The sequence below is a fragment of the Triturus cristatus genome, chromosome 11 (genome assembly GCF_964204655.1).
Source record: "Triturus cristatus chromosome 11, aTriCri1.1, whole genome shotgun sequence".
NCBI classification, from domain to species: domain Eukaryota; kingdom Metazoa; phylum Chordata; class Amphibia; order Caudata; family Salamandridae; genus Triturus; species Triturus cristatus.
Window position 1 is genome coordinate 967,070,487 of NC_140594.1, and position 18,712 is coordinate 967,089,198.

Genomic DNA, 18,712 nt, shown 5'->3' on the forward strand with positions numbered 1-18,712 from the left:
ACGATTAGTAGCCCCGAGCACCTGTGGCATAATAATCACAGAAGATTTTTAAACGTAATTTACCTGCAATGTAAGCAGCAGCATTTTTGCTATTCGGAAAAAAATTATATTTGCAATATATAACACAGAGCAGAAGAACACAAAGTAGTAATATTAAATAGCTATTCACCAAGCCCCGGGGCCTCAACTTCTAGCAGGTCCAGCTCCCGGTCCAGGATATCGGACCACTGGTGCGTAAGCTGGGTAAGGGTGCGCCGGACCCCAGAGCAGCAAAACACTGCCCGGCGCACCCTTCCCCACCGCTGGTGATGCTCCCGGAGCCCTTACCCGGACCCAGGCCTGCCGCCTGCTGCCAGGGTTAAGGGGAGGTGGCACTGCACAAAAAAAGCAAGTGCGGCCACCTCCACCTCTCCAAATAAGGCCTGTGCCTGCACCCCTATTTGGCACCGCCTTGCACGGTTCTGGCTGCGGCGACGCGCCTTGCCCTTTGCAATGGTTCTGGACACTCGGGGGGACAGAAAAGAAAAGGGAGGAATTAAAAAAGTAAGCAAAAGAAATAAAAAAAAGCAAGTCATATAAAATGAGTGAAAAAGTACTGAAAAACACACAAAAAGTAGAAAATATAGAATCAGGAAAATAGAGAGATAGATAATAAATCAAAAAGATCCCAAAAAAAGTTTCCAGAAACAAAGGATTGAAAAGATAGAGGGAGGATAGAAAAGCAGGCCCAGAACCATAGCAATAAGTGAAAAACAAGATGGCCGCGCCCGTTGCGACCGCATGGGCAAGTTCGCACGATATATCCCCCCGAGCACGCAAAAACCATCATGAACACGCAAAACGTGTTTGCGAACAGGAAATAGGCATCGTGAACGGGCGAGAACACGCAATACGCGTTCCGGACCAGGAAACATGCATCATGAACTAGTGGGATAAGTGAAAAATAAGATGGCCGCACCCATTGGCGACTGCAGGGGCAAGTTCGCAAGATATTTCCCCCCGAGCACGCAAACAGCGTCCGGAACACGCAGTACGCGTTTGTCAAAAGTCCAACTTCCTGTTCAGCTACTAGTTTAAAACACAGAGAAAGAATGCCAGGTATTCTATATATAAAAAATATCCACAATGGAAAAGATCATACCTATGCAGCAGACTGCTGACTCGAGTGCTAATCAAACAGTGGCAGCATCGGCAAAGCAAGAATTCCAAGATGGCCGCCCGCCGCTTAAACAAAGAAATGCGGTCTAGTCTTCAAGCGACAAACAATCTGAAGAGTGCGCGTATCCAGCGTTCGTTGCACTTCAACTGACTCACCTGAGGAGACGGTAGTGTCTCTACCCAGCAGCGTTCAGTAGCGAGTTTCCAGTCAGAAGATTAGCGTCATTTCTTCGCTATTGAGCATTCCTTTTGACCGCCGAGTAAGCAACTCCAGATACTAGTGTTCCGTCTTCGGCTTAAGGTATTCAGTGACTAGCGTCTTATTGTGTGAGATAACTTCTAAGAAAATCTACATGAGAGTTGAGCGAATTTTGGAGAGGGCGCTTTTAGTCAAGACCTTGAGTGAGTAGAAATTTGTAACTTTATTAGAAAAATAAGGAAAGAAAAATAAGAAGATTCTAAGTTGGATTTATTCAAGAATAAAAAGGACAGTAATGCTTCATTCACTCTGTAAACACTCCTAGACTGTACATTGGAGTTTTCAGAAAGTTTGCAGTTAAGACTTCTGTCTAGTAAACCTTCGAGTTAATTCCTATATATTATCTACTGGCGGTCGCCAGTAGATAGTTATAGTTAGGACCGTGTTTTCATAGGAAATCTCAAAATTCTATTTTGAATAACTTTGGCGCCAGTTGACGAATCCTCGCGAAATTTTCAAAACTAATGGGGCGCTCCGCTCAGCTCCTACCCTGAAAGTCTCGGGGGGATTCGTCAAGCGAGGGCCGAGAAAAAAGGGGGGGTCCCAAAACGCATTTTCCCCATGCATTTTCCCATAGGACCTTTAGTCGAAGGTACAGCCCGAACGGCTGAACAGAATTACTTGAAATTTGGCAAAGATGTAGTCCTCAGGTCAGGGATGTGCCTTTTGCATATATGGAGTCAATATGTTCAGTAGTTCCTGAGAAAATTGCAGTTAAAGTACATAAATATCTATAGCCGCGCACCGTGCGTGCACCCTAACGTGCGCGAGCATAATTCTGATTGGTGGTTACATGTCAGTCAACGTTCGAATCGGTCGAAATCAGGAAGTGTCGGCCGCCATTTTGTTTGTTTTGAGTGCGAGAGTGAAAAAGGAAGGTGGCGAACGTGAAAAGGGGGCAGGGTAGAGAGTTCCTGACCCCCTTGCCTTTGTCAGGGGGTCTCTGAAGGACCACGAAGGCAGAAAAAAACATTGAATTTTTTTTTTCTTTTTTTAAATCGTGGGGTGCGCGCACGGTGAAAAACCATAAAAAAATTATAATAATTTTTAATACGTAGTTTTTTGTAAAATAAATATATAAAAAATATAATAATAAATCCATAACTTAGCATTTTAAAAAAACGTCAAATTCACTGAAAATACCATAGGTTTCACACACGTTATAGTTAGGAATTAGCATTTAAAAAACCTTGCAAATTCTCTTAAAAAACCATAGGTTTCACACATGTTATAGTTAGGTGGACATTTCACTCGTAAAAAAACAATGAAATTCCCCCGTTATAGTTAGTTCAGATAACTATAACTCACGCGACCGCCACTCTATCAGAAGGATGATGTCATCAGTGATGTCATGAGTGATGCCACTGACCATGTCATGAGTGATGTAATATGTGACGTCATGAGCAGTGGATTGCGGGCGCGCGAGTTATAGTTATCTGAACTAACTATAACGGGGGAATTTCATTGGTTTTTTATGAGTGAAATGTCCACCTAACTATAACATGTGTGAAACCTATGGTTTTTTAAGTGAATTTGCAAGGTTTTTTAAATGCTAATTCCTAACTATAACGTGTGTGAAACCTATGGTTTTTTCAGTGGATATATATATATATAGCAACATCTTCCCAGTATCAAAGAATAAGAACAACTATTTACAAGGACTTATTTTAAAGACACTTCACACACGATTGCATGGCTAACATTGCTAACTCTATCTTGAGAAATTCCCCGGTAATACAATTAGCCATTGTCTTCTTCTTCATCTAAATAGAGAGAGGCAATTCCTCATTAAATTTACAGGTAAATATTTATCTTGTGAATCTAATTAGCAATGTCAATAGTGAAAATCTAATGAGAAAGAATTGCAATCTAGTTGGTCCCTATAAATGATATGTTACTCTTTTATAGGTGCATTGTGAGAAACTGGACTAAACGAGGAGAACAGGACGCACTAGTGAGGAGTCTCTCTTTTATCCCAAAACCCCTTTCCCCCCTTGTAATTCCTGAGACTGTAGTTTAGTCAGTCTTGGGCGTTTCAGAGAGGGACTGGAATATTATCTTCTGCTCTTGAGGAAATCGAATTTCAGGTACCCTTGCTCTGACAGCGTTCCCGAACAGGAAAAACGCATTGCAAACGGGCAGAACAAGCAATTACGCGCGCTCACGGAATTCTGTGTAGCTCGCTGAGTTTTTCAACCACTTCGCGAGAGTCCGCGTTGCGCGGCTACGCAAACTCCGCCCAGGGTTAGCTTTTAAAAGAATGGCAGGCGGAGTAGCTCTTGAAATTGTTACTGTTTGGCTTTTACATTTCTGCAATTGTGAGAGTCTGCAAAGTTGGCTTAGGATGTGACTCTGTGACCGCAGTCCTATTATGCTCCGAGTGCTGATGAGTTTGTCAGAAGACACAGGTACTACATGTGTTCACACCCTCCGGTGGCGGAAAGGGGGAGGGGTGAGGGCACTGGTGAAGGAGGTGTGTGAGAGCAGGGCTCACAATAGGGAGAGGGATGGCTCAATAAAGAGCTATTGAGGTCAATCAGAAGTGTGTGCAAGCAGACACAGGGGAGCAGATTGGAGTGCTTGTGAAATCAGAACCAAAGATCTTTTGGGGTTAGGGACATACAATCTGTGTCAAATATTTTATGTTTGTTTATGTTTAAACCCATTATGTCAGTGAATTGTTTAACTAGTAACTAGTTCCCAGTCCACTCCTTTACTTATTTTTATTGTCAGGTGTTTTCACTAAATCGCTTTATGTGTAAACTTTATCACACGCTCTTTACGTGAAAATTCATTGTATTCATTATTTGCACAATCGTTGCATTTTTGATCGAGTGGTTCTTCCCTTGAATACTTGCGATTCATTTGCTTTTTAATATAAACTTTAAAGGGGTGCCCCCTCTTTTTCCTGGCTTTTGATTAAGTGATTTGCCCAAGATCTCAAGATGTTGCACCGCTGAGACTCTAATCGAGATCCCCAGCTCTTGAGTCAGCAGCGCTGGTGGCTGTCACATCCTCTCCCCTCCCGTAAAACCTGTAAGGGAGCTATTTCCTTTTCCCGGACAGCTTATTATTCATCACATAGATGACACCAATGCATTACCAATGCTTGTTTTTCTCTCTGACAGCCCTGCCAAGTTTCCAAGGTCTGTGTGCTGCTCCAGTCCAGGTTTTTTCTTTGAATTTTGAGACTTGTAGTCTTGTTTAATCAAACTAAAACAGTGCTACCTGTCCAATAATTCGAAGAAAAAATCCTAGGCTGGAGCAGGACGTCATGCATGAATATGGGAAACTTGGCAGCTATGTACCAATGACATGGTGCATCAAAACTATGAGAACGGCCCTCCAATGCAAAGTTTACTTAAATGTCCTGGGAACTCCACATTTCGCTACAGGGTCTTGATGGGGGCCCAGAAGATAATCACCAGGATCAGTAGAGCAAAGGCAAATACAATTCTTCTGAGCGAGTGCTGATAGAAAGTTTTTTTGACAGTCTTCTGATTATTACCATCTATGTGATAGAAAGAAGGTAAACATAATTAAACTTACAGGTAAAAATGTATTTGTAAAGTATTTTGTAAATATTCTATTGCATGCAATTCCAGCAGTAAGCAGTGAACGTCTACTAGAATTACTAAAGGTCTCTGCTTGTGTATACAACACAAGAGATCTTGGAGGACAGTTCTTAGTAAATGACATACTGTAGACACTGAGTTCTCGATTCATGTAAGTGAGCAGTGCTCACTTTTTAACATGCCCATTCTTACTGTATGAAATTCCAATGTTGCTTTGGTTTTTCTTTAAAAATAATTGGCCCTTCCAGGATTGTCAGAATGTTTGAGAAAATTCCTAAGGAATTCTGAATGTGACTAGACTGGTAAGTACTCTTCTTTTTTGTACTGCTCTGGTGTGCCTATCAATGTTTTGCTTGTTGTTGTTGCAGGCCCTGAAGCAGAAGATAATTATTTCTATGTCAAAAAGCTGAGGGTGTGTTAAATAAATGGTGTTTGAAGAGGCATAATCCTCACATAAACTTCCCTGACTGCAAACAAGAAGTCCCTAAAGTTAAGAGTGACCATATTGGAAATGTGTGTGCAAAATCAAGTTGCAGGAAGGAATGCTTGAGTTAATCTCAGCCACTAGAGATCGAACTGGGGCACATTCAGGTCTTCTCATATTGTACCATACTAGACAGAGACCCAACTTATATAAATCATTATTTGTCCTGCTGCAATAGGAACTGTCTATCCCAAACTACCCGGCTAGGACTCACCAGATTCAAACACAAGTGACCCCAGACCAGTTTCAACCTACCTAGGTTTCATCAGAAAGGTATAGGTTAAGTCCTCTGGAACAGTAAACACTGACCCATGTCTGAGCATACCTCTTAACACTGTTCCATTTGGAGCAGTAGTAAGGCTGATTTGCCTGTGGCTGGATCTAACCTGAGGTGGTATCAACCAATTAATCAGTATTTATATAGTGTGGCTTATCACCCCAGGGAGTTTCCAGCTGCTGCAGTTTGGAGGGCTTTAGTCGAAAAGCCAGGTCCTGAGTCCCTTTCTGTAGTCCGAGAGTGGGGGAGAGGTTCAGAGGTGGAGTGAGAGGTTGTTCCAGGGCTTTGTGGTGAGGTAGGAGAAGGGACGATATCTAGTATGGCTTCGAAGGATGAGGGGACGTTTGTGAGGGAGGTGGATCAGAGTTGTCTGGTCAGCTGTTGGAAGGTCAAGTAGTGGTTGATATAGGAGAGGACAGCATTGTGGAGGGCCTTGTAGGCATGAGTCAGCAGCATGAACTGGCATCTCTTCTGGACAAGAAGCCAGTGGGGTCTTCTGAGGTGGGGGGTGATGCTTGTTCGTTCGGGGAGGTCATGGTTTAGTCTGGCTATGGCGTTCTGTATGGTCTGTAGTCGCTAGACGAGATGGATGGTGGTTCTGGTGTAGAGTGCATTTCCGTAGTCCAGTCAGCAGGAGAAAAGATCTTGAGTCACTGTTTCCTGGTGATGACTGAGGTTCACCTGAAGATCTTGCAAAGTATGTATTGGGCGTGGCAGCAGGAGGAGGCAACTGCATTGACTTGGTGCTTCCCGGAAAGATTGCTGTCCAGGATGATGCCAAGGTTTTGGGCGTAAGAGAGGGTCTGATTGCAGTGGGCTACAATATGTCATCCCATGGGGAGGTGTTTCTTCCACAGATAAGCACTTCTGTCTTCAGCTTCAGGCAGTTTGATCTCATAGGTGGGTTATTTGTGTGCGGCCTGTTAGAAAGGAGGTGATCCACTTGAGGTTGTTTCCTCTGATGCCAATGTGGTGTAGTCTGGTGATGAGTGTGTGTTCAAATATGGTGTCAAAGGCCGCTGAGAGGTCAAGGAGGATCAGGGATGCTGTCTTGTCATGATTGAGAATGGATCTGATATTGTCGATTGCAGCTATTAAAGTGGTCTTGGTGCTGTGGTCGGAGCTGCAGCCGGATTGGGAGGTATCAAGTTGATTGTTTCCTTCTAGGTAATCAGTGAGCTAGCGATTGATGGCTCTTTCCAGGACCTTGGCCGGGAAGGGGAGCAGCGAGATGAGTGGTAGTACTTGAGCTCACTGGTGTCGGTGGAGGGTTTCTTCAAGAGGGGTTTAATCTCTGCATGTTTCCAGTGGCAGTGGTGATAGATTAGTTGAGGATGTTGGTGAGTGCATTGCTGATTTCCTTCCATCCTAGGTTGAAGGTGTGGTGGGGAAGGGGGTCAATATGTGCTCTGGAGTGAATGGAGGTCATGATCGCTCTGGCGAGTGGTGTGGTGAGAGGTGTCCAATTGGTGAGGTTGCTGTGGGGGTTGTTGCTGTATGTCAGGAGTTGGCTGGAGCCAGTTTGCTGTGGGTTAAAGTTGCTGTAGATATCTGCTACCTTGTTGTGGAAGTGATCTGTCAGGGAGTCGCAGAGGGCATGGGAGGGATGGATTGTGGTCTCAGTAGGAGCCAGGCAGGAGAATTCTCTGACAATGCTGAAGAGTTTGCTTGTGCAATTGGAGCTTGCATCGATGCAGGGGGTTAGGGTGTCCTTTTTGGCTTCTTTGAGGCAGTGGTGGTATTTACTGAGAGCAGATTTGAAGATGGTGCGGTCTGAGGGGTTCCTGCTGGAGCCCCATCATCTCTCTAGTCATTTAAATTTGCGTTTGGCGGCTGAGAGTTCGGGGTGAACCAGCTGGCGTGTCTGATGGTGTTGGCCGTTTTCATGAGGGTGATTGTGTCAGCACAGTTGGAGATCCAGTCGGAGATATTTTGGATGGCTAGCTCAAGGTTACTAGTGGTGTATGGTCTGGTGGTGTTGAGGGCAGCAGTCCATTTTATTCCATCTGCGGTAAGTCGGGGTGGGGGCATGGAGGTAGGTTGTGATGAGCCTGCGATGGTGAAGTGGACGCTGCTGTGGTCTGTCCAGAGTTCAGTACTGTGGCTAAATTTTATTTTGTCGCTGGCTGTAAAGATTGGGTTGCATGTGTCCTGTGCAGTGAGAGGGGCTGGTGACCAGTTCCGTGATTCAGATGTTGCTCATACTTTCCAGTAGGTTGATTGAGTTGGTGACATTGGGGTCGTCGAGGTGGAAGTTGAGGTCGCCAAGGAGGATGTAGTGCTTGGAGTTGATAGCCAGGGGGGCGATGAGTTCAGAGATGGTGTCGCAGAAGTCGGGGCAGGGGCCCGGAAGGTCTGTAGGTCAGGGTTCCTCTGACAGTTGTGTTTGCATCAAATCAAATTTGAGAGTTGGGGTGTTCCATGCTCGAAGAGCTGTCATCTTCAGAGGTGGTGCATTGTGGATGATGGTGATGCCTCCTCCGTGTTTGTTGACGTGGTCATCTTGTAACCGTGGGGCATTGCGGTCGCGATGTCAGGCATTGAAGACGGTGTTAGCCAGGACTCGGTGCTGAACATCACATCGGGGGTGGATTAGGTGATGGTGTTCCAGATTTCTGTCTGTATGTGTGAAGAAGGATTCCCCTAGTTGCTTTTAGGCCTAAGAGGAGGGGAGAAAGTGAATATATAGAAAAAAACCTCTTATCTGACCTTTCCAATTTTCCAATGGTAGTCACTCACATATAGACATTCCCCAAAACAGTATTACATTGCAAAGACAGCTTTCTTTTTCATCTTTTTATTGTTTTATTTTTTTACAAAACATTCATATGATATTTTTTACGTTTGAATTGTATATCATTTTTAAGTATTTTTATAAAAATATTTCCACATGGAGTTAAATTCAAACAATCAAGTAAAATTGAAAAACAAGAGAATTTGCTCAGCTCCTAAGTTTAGGGAAACAGTTTAAGAAAACTCACTTTTAACCAAGATACATTTGAAATGCCCCCATAGATAAACACCATCACCCTATCATTCTCACCTGTCATACTACTCATACATACCATCAATCACACCACATAGGAAAATAGCTGAAATACACATCTGATGTGAGATCCATGAGGAAATATTTTTATAAAAATACTTAAAAATGATATACAATTCATACGTAAAGAATATTATATGAACGTTTTGTAAAAAAATAAAACAATAAAAAGATGAAAAAGAAAGCTGTCTTTGCAATGTAATACTGTTTTGGGGAATGTCGATATGTGAGTGACTACCATTGGAAAATTGAAAAGGTCAGATAAGAGGTTTTTTTCTATATGTTCCAGATTTCTGTGGCATTCTTGCATAGGGAGTGGGTATTGAGCAGCGTGCACTGGAGATGTTCTGAAGGATTGGAGGTCAGCTGTGTAGGCGCGGTGAGGGTTTCAGTGTTGCAGGTGAACCAGCAATGGTGGCAGGCAAAGGGTCCTTGCATATTTCTCAGGGACTAGATGCAACACTTGTTGTTGCGGCATCTGGGGGCCAGGGCTAGGCATGGTGAGCTAAAAAATGATGGATTAGGATGCGACTGCAAGTAATTACCAGTGACTGAGATTAATTCAAGCAGGCCATCCATCACTTTTTTTCATTTTTCATTGTGGTGCCCTAAGTGCAATGAGTATGTCCAGGCGTGGCCCCATGCTGCTTGTGTTGTGGTTCAGAGAAGACATGGATTGGCAGTTTGGCTGGAATGCTCCCAACAGAGCAGGTCCAGGGCTGATTTGCCTATGAATCAGTCTTATCTTAGCTGGCATGGTGAGTAAATAAACAATGGACCGGGAAGCGGCTCTTAGTAATTACCAGTGGGTGAGTTTAACTCAAGCATTCCATCCATCACTTTTTTGTATTTTGAATTGCGAGGCCCTAAGTGCAATGGGTTTGCCCAGATGTGGGTCTCGTGATCACTGTGCCACTGGAACCAAGCTGCCTCTGACTGAAGAGGCCTATTTTAACCCGACTGCTTGTGCTCTAGGTTCGTGAATACCTGCTTGGCAGTTTGGGCTAGACTGTTCACAATGGAGTCGGAGCAAGGCTGTTTGTATATGGGTGTGTCTAATCTGAGGTTTTATGGTTAGCAAAAAAACAATGAGCTGGGATATGGCCTAAGTAACTTGGAGTGGCTGAGATTATTTCAAAGATTTTATCCATTTGTTTTTTGTATTTTTTTATTGAAATGGCATAACTGTGATGTGTATGCTGAAAAATGAGTCCTGTGCTCACTGTACCACTGGAAGTTGAGTGCAACTGAAGAGGCCCAACTTGGTCAAAACCGGTCTTTGGCTGCTTATGTTCTGGTTCAGAGAAGATGGGGCTTGGCAGTTCTGGCTGAACTGTTCCCTTTAAGGCGGATTTGCATATGACTGGGTCTAATCTGAACATAAAATGATGAAACGGGTTCCACCTCTGAGTGATTACCAGTGGCTGAGATTAATTCAAGCATTTCATCCATCACTTTGTTTTGTATTTTTCGATGTGAAGCCCTAAGTGTGATGGGTATGTCCAGACATGGGTTTTGTGTCCACTGTGCATCTGGAAATAAGCTACACCCAGCTGAAAAGGCCCAAACTTGGTAAAACCATTCTTGAGTTTAGAGTTTTCTACTTCAGAGAGGCCATGGCTTGGTAGTCATACATCGACTGTTCCCATCGAAGAAGGAACAAGGCTGATTTGCATTGGGGTGCATCTAATCTGCGGTGGCATGGTGGGCAAAGAATGATGTTCTGGAATGTGTCTCCAGTAATTAGCAGTGGCTGAGTTTAATCAAAGCTTTCCATTCATTACCTCTCTTGCATTTTTCATTGGAAATGTAAGTGACCACTGGCAGGTCAATTACTCCTATGAAAGCAATCACTCTTTTTTCCAAGCTTTAAACTATTTTTTATCAAGCGTTGATTCATACCTATTGTCTTGTATACTGGGTTTTAGGATTTATCAAGTTTGCAACACACTGATGTCCTTCCCCATGTGAAACATGTTTAAAATGTATGTTTTGAATTTTAGAAGGGTGCTTCCTTAATCTTACACCCACATCTTGTCTGTAACGGTTGGAGGAGTGATATTTCAGATGATGACATTGAAGGACCATTGCATCCTATACATGCAACTCAGTGTCATCCCTCACACACCTTCCATGGATTTTGACACATCCCAAGATTTACAAGAACTTGTAAACCTGGAGATGAGCCAACATCTCACACCTTCCTTGGGGAGGCGTAATGAGGAGAAATATCTCCATATCTCCTCATTTCTTCCTCTTTGTACGTGTGCTGCATTCTGCAGCACATGTAGAAAGAGGAATGTGCCTCCCAGGATTGTTTTTGTGCAGGAAGGTGCCACTTCCTGCACAAAAACAATCCTGCATGCAATGCAGGCACCCTTGCACCATGGTCCAAGGGTGCCTGCGTTGGTGCTAGGCAGCCCATTTTGCCCCGCTCATGAGAAAGGACAGAAATGTACCATATCCCATTAAATATGGCCCATTCTGGACCTTACCCTGTCTCCCAGTGCGTGCAGCAAGTTGACTTGCTGTGTTGCAATGAGTCACAAAGCTCATAAATGAGCCCCAAAGATTGTAGTGGAGCAAAAACTGAACTCTGTAAAATGCTGTGAAAGAGAAAAGAGCAAGCTAACCTCGATGGTTTCCTCTGGAAATAATATTTTGGGTAAATCCCCCGCTATATTGTATGTGTTATATCTCATGACAAAAATATTGCACCCACCACATCAACTTAACCACTACATTGTAAGTATAATCGGTGAATATAATAGTTAATTGAGTTAGGTCCATGCTTTAGAGGTAACAATAGTAGTAATATACTTACCATGATGATGTAATGGTAGATGATGTGCTGGGTGGCATCTAAATTTAAGCTGATATTATTGACCTCAATATAGAGTCATGAAACCTTTAGTTAGTCTGTATAATAGCAGAACTTGTCATACATACTAGGATGCTGTCAAAATAAACACAAAGAAAAACTTTGGGTATAGCAGCACAGTGTATACTAAATTATGATGCATCTCTACAACACTTTCTACAAGTTTCTGTTGTCTTCTTGCGTGTTTTCTCCATTAATTTACTTGCAACATTTAAGTCTATTCAAGTTTATTACGTGACCTTTTTAGGACTACAAAATATTTGTGATGATTAATTTATTGCTTGAATATTTATTTTCCCTTTTTTTAATTAGCAGGAGTAAAAGAATCATGTGAGATGGCTGACAACATTGCACCTTGTTCTGATCTTTTATGATCTAAAATAAAATAAAAACATTTAAAAGAATCACGAATAGTATTAAACGCAGAGTATATTTGCATATTATGACAACACATAAATGTATTTTTCCACGCACTGACGTGTATAATATCTGGCCTTCTAATTCCCTCATATATTCTAATTATGTTCATAGAGAGGAAGGATTTCTGACCTCCCACTTCATTTGCCCTCCATCCGCATTTATGTTAAAGGTCATAGTGCACCATATTTCTAACCACATCCTTAACTTTTCTGTGGGCATCCTTCCCCCACAACATACCAGAACAATTGTCTGCGTTGAATAATAACAGGTAGTATTTCAGTATTGACAAACATTTCACTCTGTGGCACAGCAATTTGCACTGAATACATTTGTATGGGTAATGGGATCCTAGCAATGATTGCATAGTTCTGAAATAGTACCTGTTTGATGTTTTGGTAACATGTGATTCTCCATTAACTTGCATTGTACTGCATTCACTTATGTGGGGAAATTGGGAGAAATGTCTACTTCTTTCACCTTTACAGGAAAGAAGAGTAAAAGCCCTATTATTCAATGCCTGTTTTTCTGTATTCCTTTGAGTTAGAATTCCCAGCATTCCCTCCAGCCTGGCTCCAGAGCTATCCCACAGCTGCTTCCTTTCTGGAATTCCATGGAAACATTGTTGCAGAGGCACACATGTACCACAGTCTACTGGGAGAATCAGGTCCCAAAATTCAGCTCCAACCACATAATAGTCAATTTTGCCGTTTGAAATTGACCGAGCCCATCCCCCCCGATATGATTTGCCAGATGTAGAAATGAGCCTTTGGTGCAAACGCATGTTTGAAGATTTCTTGAAAGAATAACATAAATAAATGAACTGCTTAATGAAATATGCTAACATTAAAATATTTCTTTCATGATTTCGTATTTCAGACAAATTAATATCTGTGGCACAGCAGCGACAGTAAGTGACTGTGGTATTGCTTATTTGACGTCCCGTTGGTATCCTGGATGTCTGTAGCTAATTCCTGCTTGGCAGATGTTGCCACATCAGGTCGGGCCAGATGTAACATGTCCGTGCATGCACACACGCCTGATGTCACTGCCCGCCTTTAAAACCGTTGCTGGATGCATAATTGTGTGATGAAATCGTGGGATCTGAATCACATGATCTTCTACCAGGATTAGTGTTGTTTTATTTCAGAGACATACTGTACTTTACTCTTTCCAGATGCTGACTTATTCAATGCAAACTTTAAACATTCCTCTTAGCTGCGGAAATGATGCATCAGACACTCATGGTTCATTATGTCAGCAGCAATTCAGCTGACCTTTACAGCTTGTCCAATGTCTCCTGCATCACTCAGGAAAGATAGTTTTCTTCTTGAAATGTGGCCCAGAGCTGTTGCTCTTTGCCTAGGAGAAATGAGTTGGTCCTGATCCCTATACAGGAGACTGGGCTTCTCGTCAACACAAAAAATCCACACAATGGGCCTCTATTGGATCACTTGACATTTTAAAAACGAGACAGACATAAGGACGAGGCAGAGAGACCCATTGGGCTCGATCTGCAGCACGATTTTGTGCAAAGAGGAACAATTAAGGTTCGTATTTTCTAACACTTTGTGCCACGTTTGCATCACAAAAGTGGCACACACCTGTGAAAGTGTGATTTTGGAATTTACTTTCCTGCATAAACCTTGTCTTGTGCTACCAAGTAGCCCTATATAATGCAAAGTATTGCTATGCGCAACTTAGTGTCAAGAGGGTATACCATAGGCAATACATGGGAATTCCCATGCAATCACCCATTAGTTTTGACACAAATCCCTTTCAACTAACATTGGTAGAGAGGGATTTGGCCAAAGATTACTCCTCCTTGAGGAAGGTTTAGCGTTAGAGAGACGCTTTCAGTGCTGTACAGCACACATACAAACTTAGAAAAGTATTAGATTAGCATAGTATTTTATATACTGGACAGTGTTCTTCCAGTACAAATTCTATGCTAGATATCACACACATACCCTTGCACTGGGGTGTGTGTGTGTGAGTGTGTGCGTGTTGCAATGCCACCAAAAGTGCGCCAGCACAGGGGGTGTGAATAACAGCACCATATCATAGTAGATATGGAGCTGTTTAGCCCTCTCCCTTTGACGCAATACAGTGCAGCAACTTTGGTGCTGTATTGCATCAAATTTGAGTAAATATGCCCCTAAGTATTCGAAAACTGGTGTTTGCAAATGCAGAATACAATTGCTAATTTACAGAATGTGGCATTGTGAGATTTTACCCTCCCAGATGAGATTTGATTACATGGATATTCTTCCCCTATGGTGCAATATTTATGTGAACAAATTACTACCCTGAATTAAATATGGTTGTTCTGTCCAATGTCTTGGGGTCTTGGATAGCCCGATAATGACTGACATGTCAATCCTCCTATACACTGGTTTAGTGGAAATGGGTTCATTTGCACGGTGCCTTGTAACTGGACTGCTCTGTTGTGGGATTTCAATAGATGAAATAGGAATCGGATTAACAATGATTTTTGGCCATGAATTCAGCGGGCCCATTCTTGAGGAGGCATGTTTTATTTTCAGAGCCCCGTATGGCTCACACGAGGCGGTACATTCTTGTTGAAGGGTCCAGAGGGGCCCGTGTTGTCCCCAGCTTTGTTTTTAGAGCCTAGGTGGCTCCAACACTTGGGCATATTTATTTTAGAGCCCTGTGTGGCTCCAACAGGGGCAATATTATTGTTTTAAGAGCCCCAGCAAGGCCCAGAAGGCACAGTTGTGCCAGGGCTCATTTGCTCTATTCCCAGCTGCGCCGCACCAGCGCGGGCAGCTGTAACGTTTCTACCTATCTATTCAAAGGGCACATCAGGTGCCCGGGCCTTTCCCTCATATACAGCTGCGCATCAAGTAGTGCCAGCTGCACCGTTTAGGCTATTTAATCCTTGGGGGCAGTTCTGATTGAGTTAGGAGTGAGATGCACTCCTTTGCCCCATCCCTTCACAGCTGCGCAGCACTTAGAGCCAGCTGCAACGTTTAGGTTTGCGTAAGTGCGCACCCTGGAATTTCGCTGTATTGGCAGCAGCCCCGACATTCTGGACACAGGACATTTGAGCCCCTTTGAGATGGCCAGTTGGCCAGGGGGACTGGGAGGTTTGTTAGGCACCAGGCCCTAATGTGATTATGTGGTGCTAGGAAATGTAGTTCATGTAGTATGATTTTCACACCCTGTTCTGGTTACCTATAAATGTGTTTTTTATGATTATGAGGTTGTCTTGCATATTATGGTTTATGCTAGTGAGATTATGTTCCACCCTGTGCCTTATGCCCCTAATGTTAGTGATACTTAGGAGGTTAGGGTCTAATATTAGACTGTTGAGATCATGGGCGTACAATGTGTTTGGCGCCTAATGTGATGCTGTGCATAATGTGGTTTATGTTACAGGCTGATGCTAAGTACAGTGATGTGATGGTTCTGACAGTGGTCCAGTTGGCCCTGTCATGTGTAAACAATTCCCTTGTAAATATGATCTAGTGCCAGGTGGCACCATGTATAATATTGGATTACCTAGGTGAATGGCCCATCAAATACCAGAGGAATCATAGAGACTCCCAAGCAGTAAAGCTATCTCGACTACTGGAATCTGTGCCCCCATCTTCTCCTGCTCTGAAGTAACAACTTGTTCCTAATCGCCTCACTTCCCGGACTGCACATTAGTTCAGATATCTCCACCCGACGTCTGGAATATGTGCCCCCTTTTTGTCCTTATACTTCTCCTCACCACCGCTTTCCTAGTACCACCCTTCTCATATCCCCACCAACCTCCTACTCCTCATTTTCCCAACATGGCCACCACTCGAGTTAAGTCTGGAATTAATTGCTACAAAATCATTTAACCTCCTAACCTGACTAAAGCTTCAGCAAAACGATTCAAGCATAACACCATTGAATGTTTCCTGATTCCCTTTTTGTTGATCAATTTTACAATGGTCGTTATGGGAGGCTCAAAAACGATTTCATTTTTTTCACTCACGACATCCCCTCTTGGTCCACCAGCTTTTATAATTCCCTTAACGTCACCTCCTCATCCTCTATCCCTCATGGGAAACAGCTAAATATTTCCCCCTCTGCGTGTTTCAACAGCTCCCTCACTATCTCACTCTATAACAACGGTACTGTCATGATCCAAGCCAAAGACACCTGTCTCTCTCTCTTTGACCACCTCTTCCCTTCCCTACTCCCCTTCCCTGCGACCGGGTTATCCCTTGACTCTTCATCTAGCTCCACCCATTACTCCCTTTCTCCTCACCTGACCCCCTACACTCCAATAGGCTGCACCCTCGGGAGGCACAGGTCGACTCTCTTCCCTCCCCCTCCCCTGTGCCCTCCTCTCCCATTCTTCCCCCTCACAGTATGCCCCCCCTTCATCACTTCAGCCTTACCTCTAGCTAATATGCTCCTCGTCCAATCTGCACCGTCCAGGTACTCCAATCTTATCTCCTCCCCCCTATCCCTACCTGCCACCCCCCTTTTTAGTCCACCTCTCCTTCAACCTTCGCCCCTAGTTAACTTTCCTTATGTTCCCCTTATTCCATCCTCTTCTCCACCCCCTCATCCCCTCGCTATGTACCCCGATTTTTCCGAAAACCCATTGCATCTCTCTCCTTCCCCCCACTCCTCCAGCAATGCTGTGCTAACCCCTTTCCCCCCTTGGTAACCCTTTCCCTTTCCCTCCCCCGGGCCTAGCAGAACCACTTCCTTTCTTCAACTTCCCTATCTCCCAACCCCCCTCACTCTGCAAGATGCCCGTTCCCTCACAGCCACCTCACCTAGCTGGCAGGACCTCTCCAACCCCCTCCCCTCTTTTCCTCCCAAACCTCCTTCATTCCTATGCCTCCACACATTCCTCCCCTCTCCTTCCACCCCACCACCTCGCTCCTCACCTATCTCCCCCTAATTATGTTCTTAATTCCTATCCTTCTTGCAACGCCAATAAAGACAACTCTCCTTTCATCTCTGATGCACCAACGCCCGCCCTCAACCACCACCTTTCCCCACCTCTGAACCCTGTACCCCAACTCCCCTCCCATTCTCCCACCTCTCCCTGCCTTCCACCGCCAATTGCACCCCCTCCTGTTTCCATCGAGCCATCCAACATGCCGTGCTCTGCCCTACTCTCTCTGGAAAATAAGCTAGGCTCTCTCATCACCTCCATCTCCCAACTTGAAGCTACCATTTCACTTTTAAGCTCCAAGATTTCCATTTTTCTATACACCTCAATTCCTTTGGAAAACACTCACCTTCCCACGAGATGCACCTCGCCCCCATCACCCCATAATAGCCAAGCATAACCTGTCGTCTGCAAACATCGCAAACTCACACAAGCCCTAGAACGCCTCTTTCATCTCCAAGTAACCCTACTATCTACACTATTCCGACCATCTCCTCTGTCGGAACTACTCATCCACCTAAACCCTCCCGAGCACCCTCGTATAAGTACAATATCCCTATCACCCCTCACAGCCCAAGTGCCCCCGTCACCAAAACAGTCTCGACAGAGCTGCGCTGTCTGCTCCACAACTGCAGATCTGTAATAAAACACAAACTTGAAATCTCCAATACCATCATCCTTAACAATATTGTCATCTCTTCCTCACAGAGACCTGGTTCAACGATACCTCTCACTCTAAGTTTGATCTCTTATTACCTACAGGCTATTCTTTATTTAGAAATGACAGAATTGACAAAGTTGGGGGAGGTGTTGCAGTCATCTATAGAAACTCCCTTCAACTTAAGGCCTTTTCTAACAGCTCCTTCCGCACTTTTGAATGCCTATCTCTTGAGCTTCAATTGCACCACCGCTCACCCCTCAGATTCCATGCCATTTACCGCCCACCTGGTAGCGGCCCTTTGTGTATGGAGGAACTCACTGACTTCATCAGCGACCAATACTCACAAAGTGACAATCATATCTTCGTGGGTGACTTCAATCTCCACTGGGGCTCGCCTCAAGATTCTTCTGCGAATTTGCTGGCCACCTTCCTCTCTGCAAATGATCGAATCCAACACTGCACAGAAACAACATACTCTAAGGGCTCAATCCTGGACCTCGTTATTTCTAAAGCAGGCATGCTTACTATCGCTACCCCTATTCATGTAGACTGGTCTGACCACCTCCTCATCCCATTCTCTCTTCACCTATCACACTCTATAACTCTCGGCCAACCTTAGAGGGCTACCTCCTGGTTCCGTGACACTAAAAATATTGACCCCGGTACCCTCTGTGAATCAGCTCTGCTATCACTTCCAAGGCTAGACCCAAACCTAGATGTAAACAAACTCACCTCCCAATGCCTCACAGCCCTTGCAGTCGAAATCAATAACGTCACTCCTCTCCAAAGCAAAAAGAAAAGGCCTACTCCCTCAGCACCTCGGTTCAACAAATTCCTCTATGAAGAAAGGAAGTACATAAGATTCCTGGAGAAACAATGGAGACAAGCACCCTCCACTGATAATTTGGCCACGCTTCGTTCAGCAAGATCCAAGTACCACAAGCACATCTTCCTTGGAAAATCGTCGCACTTTAGAACCCTCCTCGACTCAGCCAAAAATAGACCCAAAAAACTATTCGATCTCATCAAGAATCCAAACTGCTCT